Consider the following 7,747-nt stretch of genomic DNA (forward strand, 5'->3'; position numbering starts at 1 on the left):
ACGTCACAGTTTGACATGAGGGAATTTCAGGAGTCACCTTGGCGTGAAATTAAGACCAGGCAAGGGCTGAATCAAACTCTGACTTCAGCTGGACTTCTAAACAGCTTTACTTCTTAGGTTTCAAGTTACAGCTCCAAAGCAAGTATCTTTCTCCTCCCTTTTGTGAAAATTAAAACACAGAAGAAAATCAGAGAAATAATGAACAGTCTCCCTTTTTTATTCAGTTTGGAGGATGGATTTATTACCTGAACAAAAGCCTACAAGAATAACATAAAGCAGAAAAGGGAAATTAGTACTAATTTTCCATTAGAAAACAAATGGTAAAAACATTTAATTTCAGCAATTTCTTTGGCTGTATGAGGAGGTCTCCATTTCTTTAAAAGTCATTAGATCATGACATGACTAATCCTTTTATGGTTCTGAAAGATCTGTGTGGCTTGACTTTGACAAATGGATCAGTCACAGCATCTACTTTCTTATAGATTTCTTTTCCTCTCCAGCACATCTAATACAGGCAAACTAAATCCTTTGTATTGGTCAAGGGGAAGGAAATTCCTCATGAGTTTTGTCTGATTTTTGATGATAGTGTATGTAAAATTAAATTAACTGCAATTCACATCAGCTATTTGCTTTTCAGCTCCTGCTACCAGATTTTTGCTGGTGATGTCTTTGCCATTTGAAAGTCTCTCTTGTAATTTGCAGACAGAACCTGTGTCAAACCCTGATTATTTTTTTTTCTCTCTCCGTGTGAGAGGGTTTCACAATGGAGTTCTGCTGTCCTCAAGAGGTTTGTGGTGTAACTTTATTCATCTCCATGGAGTCTCTCCTGGTTCTGAGTGTGTAAGAGGACATTCCCTTGGGCAAACCACTACAGGAGCTGCTGGAGCTGGGGACCAGCTTGCCTGACTGTGTGTGTGATGGGCCTCAGTGGCCCAGAAGCAGCTGTGGCTGTTCAGCAGGGCTGACATGTGTTGTGGCACCAAGTGTGCCCACTGGTGTTGATTGGCTTCTTTGCCTTGAGGAAAGAGCCACTTGGGACACAAAAACTGTCCTCTTTAAATCCACTTAGACTTGCAGCACAAGACTATGTGGGGAAGATCTTTGCACCCTTCCAATACCATTTTCTGTATCACCTCAGCCCCAAACTTGATAACTTTTGTACAATGCCAGGGCTTCAGACTCTTCTGGAGGAAATGGTGCGGGATGACACTGAATTAGCTAATGAATCATTTAATTTTTTTCTTTTTTCTCTGTTTTCAAAATTTGCTAAGCAACATTGCATCCTGGAGCCCAGCCAACTACTTTACTTTTTACTTTTTCATTTTTTCTAATACCTTCTCTCCAGTGCCATATAATTTTTTTCTCTAAATCAAGAACCAATATCACCACCCGCCCAACACAAGTAAATGCGTGTGTCAAATTCAATGAACCCATTTCCTAAGTTCTTCAAATTAGTTATCCATTATTTCCTCTTGGGAATGCACCAGCTAAAAAAAGAACAAAGCTAACTGGAAAGCTTTGGGGGTCAAGCAGCCCATATCAGTCAGTATGAACAGGCTGTGCTTCCTGGAGCTCAGGAAGGTGCCAGTCAAACCCAGGTGCAGAGGAAATCCAAATGTTTCCCATTCATTTCATGTGTGGGATTTGTCTCCAATTTAACAGGTAGCATTAAAGAAACAAAAACAATGAAACAAACCAGCAATGGATGGTAGATCCAGGAACTGAACATTTTTGGGAAAGTTAGTTATGCAACATTTCAATATGCAAGAAGTTCCATTGGTTGTCTGTGTCTTGGCATTTTAAACACCATTCCTTTCTTTCCATTAGCAAAGCCAACTGGCCTGTGCTTGGGAGGCAAGTGACAAGTGTTACCCTGGCTTACACTGAGGAGTTTTGTAAGAGCCTGTGCCTGACAGCTGATAATTTTATTTGTGATCATGGCACCATGCTTCACTGTTCTGTTTGAAGGCATTGTTGGTGTTATATGGGAGAACTATGTTTGGGTTGGAAGAAAGGTAAATGTTGTTCTAAAAATACATCCAGCCTGGCTCCTAAACTGAGGAGACTTGGATGCAATGACTGCTTTGTTTTCCCAATCATAGCATCATCTGCTTGCTGCTTCTCTGATTTTTTCCTGGTATTCACCCTGGCCCCCAGCATTTAGATGCAGAAAGCCACAGCATATAATCCATATATCAGTAAATAATGTTGTTTATTGGATGTTGCAGTAAAGATGGGGTTTAGTTAATTTCAGGGTGTAATGACCTAGGTGATATGAAGTGAATTTGAGCACAGGGATCTGAGGGCTGAGTAGTAACATGCTCTTGGACAGACCACTTTGGTGCTCTGCACCTCTTTTCCTTGGAGGTGTCTGGGGATTAACAGTGTCTACTCCTTTTACACCACACACTTGAGGTTTTCAGTTCCAAAAACTGAGTGTGTTGCTAATATTTTCCATCTGAGGGGCAGCCTGGAGCTAGCACTTCAAATTTTATCTGCACAGATCTCATGCTAGGAAAGCTGTTGTTCCAATAGATGAACTAATTAACAATGAAGCATCACATCTGTTTGAAAAATCTCTGCTGTAGTTTCTATGGAGATTTCTGCAAATAAAAAAAATCATTTCCAAAACAGTGTTTTGATCAGCAGTTGGTTTCCAAACAATAGAACTCATATCTGGGTCTCAAATCTGAAGTCTTCAGACCAGATCTAGTATCACTGGAATCTGGGACAGCAGGACTGGTAGATTTGCTGTGGATTTAACTCTTTAATGTAGGTGATGCTCATAACTCCCCCTTCCAAAGAGAAACCTGATCTAAAAATTTTGGGTGCTTTTTGCATTACCTGTGACAAGCAGTGTAGCAGCTGTGTCTGTTATTAGAGCATGTGGTAAAACATCACATATTTATAATGAGAAAAATGTGATGTTTCAAAATAAAAGTGGAAACAGCTCCATGTTTTCTGTAAAATGAGTGTTTTTAAGTAAAGAGTTTTTAATGTGTGGCTGCTGTTAGGACCCTGAGCAAGGCAGAAGCACCTCATGGGCATCCCTTTGCAGAGCCCGGAGCAGCTGGTACTGACAAATCCATCACTCCAGCTCCGGATATTTCAGTGCTTGGAGTGACTCTTCACAAGCAGTGAGAGTTATTAACCTCCTTCTGGAGCCTGAGGTCCCTGCAGTGACAATTATGCAAAGTGCAGCCTGGAGTCTGCTTGTCTGGCAGGGGTCTGTAATTCATCCTTCCAAGTGCTGTTGTCCTGTTCTACCATGAAACCCATTTGAGGAGCCCTGGGAAAGCACTTGGATAATGACAGAGCTCGGAGGCAGAAGGAGGATGCTGGTGGTGACACCAGCTGGAGATGTGGAATGAAGTGATGGAGAAATGTGTATGACTGATAAGTAGCTGTACCAGGTGTGAATGTACCATGAGCCAGCCTCAGTATGGATTTAGAAGATTATGTCCATTCAGACCACACACACACAAAAAAATAAATTAGGAAGTATCTGTATACGCTTAAGAGTAAACACTGGCTGTGTTTGGCTGGCTCCTGAGAGAGGAAGAGTCCCATCTGGAAAGAAATGAATCCCCCAAAGACCTTTGGAGTTAGGAGTACCTAATCCTGATTTCCAGGATTAGATCTAATCTAAGCATCTATGATAACCTGGTCAGGAAAAGAACTGCAGCTGGAAATACTGGCATCATATTTGTCTGTATGTATATGCATATATCTGTAGGTTTCACTCCTTGCTTACCAAAGCTTCCTAGGACATCAAGAGCAGATGATGTATGCATCTGTCTGCTAGGAAGTTAAGCATGTTTTTAAAATCTATTAATTTTTATCCCAATTCTGGCTGGGCAAGATGCCACTTGTAGCAAGTGTAATCAGAGCTGGAGCTGCTGGTCTCTGGTGTTGGTGTTAGGGATCCCTGGGGATGAGCCTGGCTGCAGAGAATTGGCTATTCCCCCCTTGCACAAGAAGAAAGTTTCAAAGCCCTCTGCAAAAAAAGGTGTGAAATTTTTAGTCAGGATCCATTTGTCTCCTGAATGCAAGTAGCCAAGGCTCTTGACCCTATAAGTGATATCCCAAAATCTTTGTGTGTTCCAGAGGAGAGAGGTTCACAGGCAGGTGATAATGAGTCTATCTCAGAGGTCCCACTACAAAATAGCAGTGGTCTTGTCAGGCAGCCTGGTCTCAGCCTCCCCATGCCCTGCACTGCCAGGGATGTGAAGTGCCCCTCACAGCCCCACTGGGGCTCACCAGCTCCCAGAAATCCTGCTGTGATGTTTAACCCCAGTTGGCTACTTAGCCCTATACAGCTGTTCCCTCACCTCTCCAGTGGATTTGGGGTCAGAAGAGTGAAAGTGAGACAATTCATGGGCTGGGATACTGCCGGTTTAAATGGGTAAAGCAAAAGCTGTGCATGCAACAAAGCAGAACAAGGAATAACTCAGCACTTCCCCTGGCAGGTGTTCAGCCATCCCCAGGACAGCCAGGCTCCACCACACTTAGCGGTGACTTGGGAAGGCAAACGCCACCACTCCAAACAACCCCCCTTCCTCCTCCTTCCCCCAGCTTTATGTACTGAGCATAATGCCATATATATGGTATGGAACATCCCTGGGTCATTTGGGGTCAGCTGCCCCAGCTGTGTCCCCTCCCAACTCCTTGTGCACCCCCAGCCTCCTCGCTGCTGGAGTGGGGTGAGGAGCAGAAAAGGCCTTGGCTGTGTGTGAGTCCTGCTCAGCAATAACAAAAACACCCCTGGGTTATCAGCACTGCTTCCAGCACCAAACACGGCCCCATAGCAGATTCTATGAAGAAAATTTACTCTATCCTAGCCAAAACCAGCACACACAGCTAACCAGAACTCCTGATCCACTGACAGGAAAGCACTTTGCATGTGTGCCAGGTGTTTTTCAGCTGATTTGCATGGATGGACAGGGAGCAAAGCAGGATGATTGCTCTAGACAAGGCTGGCTGTACTGCCTACCCAAGTGTGACATTACTGTGTGCTTAATTACTTGCTGTACTCACAGTAATGTTCAGTTTCTCAGCATTGTAAAGAATATTATTTATAGGAACTTTATCCTCCTGGCAACTAACAAAGTAATTACTTCAGACTGCATCTTTCAATTGGATTTTGCAGTGATTTGTGGCTGTGAAATCCAGAAGATGTTAAAGACGTGGATAAAAGATTTACAATTCCAATCTTGCAAGCAAAACTAACTGCAGCTTTTGTTTGGTTTGATTAACAGTAAGTAGAATATAAAGGTAAGGGCTTTAAAAGATTATAAAGATAGCAGGAGAAATTAACTGGATGGGCCAATTTGAGTTCTGGTTCTCTGATGTGGCTCAGGCAGGGTTGTGGGTCCCTGGATTAGCAGCATGTACCCAGGTCCACACAAGATTGCAGAGAGGGATCTGAACTGGGAATTTGTGACAATCAGGATAAGGCAGAGTAAAAGTATTGTAAAAGTACAATATCCACATCGTCTGCAGCTGGCTGTGTGAAGGAGTTAGGGAGTTGACTTGACTGTCAAACTGTGCACTGTCAACTTGCTTTATTCCTACTGCAAAACTTGGGGGACTGGGTTAGCACCAACAGAAATCAACATTTCAATAATAATGAGCTCTGTGAGGTGAAGTCTCAATTCTTCCCCTCTACCCTAGTCCAAGTCACATCCATCCTGACAAAAACGATGAAGAGCCAACATCTTGCACAGAAGTAAGGAGAATTAAACCCACCTTGCTAGAATAAGACAGCAGCATCTTTATGAGGCACAGAACAAGTCCACGTGTGTTCTGGCGCATGTCCCTGGCACAGACACTGCAGGTATGGGGGTGTCTCTGTCTCCAGGAGTGGAGGAAGTGGAATTGCAGCAGGAAGGGTTTCCAGCCCTTGTGCCATGTCCCCGAGGCTGCCCAAAGTGCAGTGTGTCCAAGCGCAAAAGCAGTTTCTGGCAGCTCCCAGGTGGGAGCAGGCTGAGCTGTCTGATGTCCACAGGTAACACAAGCCCTGGTGTAGGTGGACCTGCTGAGCCTGGGTGGAGTCAAGGTGGGGAAGATGGTCTAGCACAGAAGGCAGACACCTCAGCTCCTTCTTTCTATTACAGGTGGGAATTCAGATGTTTCCAGAGACCAAGAAATTCTTGCAAATGACCTGAATTTTACTTAGACTTCAAATTTTCAAACTTAGAACTTAAATGAGTTCTAAGAGGCTCTCTCAGAAACAAACTTGCTGAGTGAGAGAGAGAAGCAAAACAGGGGTTTTATTTACTCCCTAATCTCCTTTTTGAAACCACTGGTGAAGAAACAAGAAGCTTGTTTTTTAAGCCCTCTTTTGCTGTCAGACTTTTCTGCTGGTAGAGAGGGCGTTTTTTTCCTTATTCTTTATTGTGACTCAGGACTGTGCACACTAGCAAGTGACTGCCTTTGCATAATAAATTGGAGGTGACCTGGAAAAAAAAAAGGAAAAACAGCAGTTTCTAGGGAGTTCAAAAACATATGCTCCAAAATCTGTTTGTCTGTATATTGACTATTATTTCCAATTGCCAAGGAACTACATGTACATCTCTGTTTTTTTCAGAGGCACATTGTGTGTGTTGTTGACAGGAGGTACTCTGGGTCCAAAATACTGCCAAATAGCCTTGTCAAATGGAGATATTTTTTTCTCTCTTTTCTCTTTCTCTCCTCTCTCTCTATCCCTCTCCCCTCTTCTCCCTCTCTCCTCTTCTCTCTGCACCCCTTCCTCTTGTAGAGGATGTGGGGTGAGGGGCTGTGCTGTGCAAAGGGATGAATTTCAGGCTGTGGATTCAGCAGTGCCTTTGTGTTTCTGACATTTTAACTGCTGAAGGAGCCAGTGCCATGGCAGTGACCGTAACAAGGTGACAGGACCCACAGTGTCACTCACAGGAGTGAGTGCTCATTACCCGCAAAAGGACGTGAGAAAGTGGCAGCACTCATGCAGAAATGCCAGAGGTGGGGAGATCAATCCAGGCTCCCAAAGGCATGTGTTGTTGACAGGGGCCTTAATATTTAATTACTATAAAATTCTGAATTAATATAATGATACTTAAATAATTTAAATACAAAGTTAAAAAGTTTTTTGAGTTGTATTTAGAAATGTCAAATGTTACTGGGAAAGGCAAGGAGCTAAAGTTGGAATTTTGGCTCAGGAAGTGTAATATGAAAGGAAAAGGTAGATTGACTTTTTTTCCTGGATTTTGTGCCTCTGGATGTAACATTCTGGTTCAGGAATGTCTATTAATATTAAATAAATCACTTGGGTGACTTTAGTAGGTGGAAATCAGAGTAAATTTCAAAGGACTCTGAAGGAGGCCCTTCATAAAGGAAACAAATAATTACACATTGTTTTTTATTTTGTTGTTTTTACCTTATTTGTGTCCAAGAGACTTTTAAATAGGCCTTCTTTGTTTGTCCACACTGGAGCAATATAACCAGGGAATTTGGCAGAGTCCCAGGTCCTGGCAGCAGCTGCCAATAAAAGCTCGCTGAACAAGTACAAAAAATAAAATCACACAATATCATTTTTAACTTTGATTAAGTTGTGCTGAATTGCTCCAAGGGAGGTAATGGCAAGCTCCAAGGGGTTAGGACCAGCCTGGGATGTGAAGGATGTTTATCTTGCAAGTGTTTGCTTTGGGCTGTGTATGTCATTCCCACTGCTGGGGAAACACTTTGTCAAAAACCCACTATTAAAAGAGTTTGGGGAATAAACATTGCA

Source organism: Pseudopodoces humilis, chromosome 6 (genome assembly GCF_049639895.1).
Source record: "Pseudopodoces humilis isolate 2021_Gansu_Grassland_sample_001 chromosome 6, ASM4963989v1, whole genome shotgun sequence".
Classification (NCBI taxonomy): domain Eukaryota; kingdom Metazoa; phylum Chordata; class Aves; order Passeriformes; family Paridae; genus Pseudopodoces; species Pseudopodoces humilis.